Raw genomic sequence first — 749 nt, 5'->3', positions numbered from 1 at the left:
GCTCCAAAATATAATTAAGTCTGATCAACTCTCCAAAAAATATGATAGATGATAAAAACCTGACCATCAATGACCTATGAAGCTATCGCCAAATCATTATGCTTAATTACAGTTTGCTCTTATGAACTTTATCTCAATGTCACTTTGCTCCCTCCAAATATGTGTATATAAATTATTCCTTATAATATCTCAAGCCCAACATAACACTTTTTATAAGGGTGAATATTGTAACATTTTAAATAGCTCAGAGAGCAAATTGTATACTTCTATCCTTGGACAAATCATTGAATCAGAAGTTCAGAGCAAATAGTAAAGATGGATCTGAACAAGTCATCCAGTGATTTTTTACTTTTATGCTGAAAATATCTGAAATGATTGATCTGAAGTAACACACTTTGTATAAATGTGTATTTGCTGATTCCACTTCAGTTCCACATAGTATCGATGCGTTTCTATTTGTAAAACCGCTATCCACTAGAGCACATTGAATACCTGGAAGGATTGCTCTGAAGTCAAAACATTTTGTGAAAACACTTTTCTCATCAATGAATTTCTAGAAAAACAACCATGCGTAATCTATTTGCAGCCCCATCAAAACTCTTCCATTTTGTAATAATACCTCGTGAGGTGGCCATGCTATTCAAGATTTGTAAAATGACCATGTTGTGGCCTATCCTAGCATGTCATTTAAGGGGTATTCAAACGGAATAATTATCAAGAGTTCCAACACCAAAAACAAAATCACAGGA

This window comes from Typha latifolia, chromosome 6 (assembly GCF_019914945.1).
Source record: "Typha latifolia isolate L0001 chromosome 6, TyphaL0001v2, whole genome shotgun sequence".
Classification (NCBI taxonomy): Eukaryota; Viridiplantae; Streptophyta; class Magnoliopsida; order Poales; family Typhaceae; genus Typha; species Typha latifolia.
Note: the sequence above shows the minus strand (reverse complement) of the source record.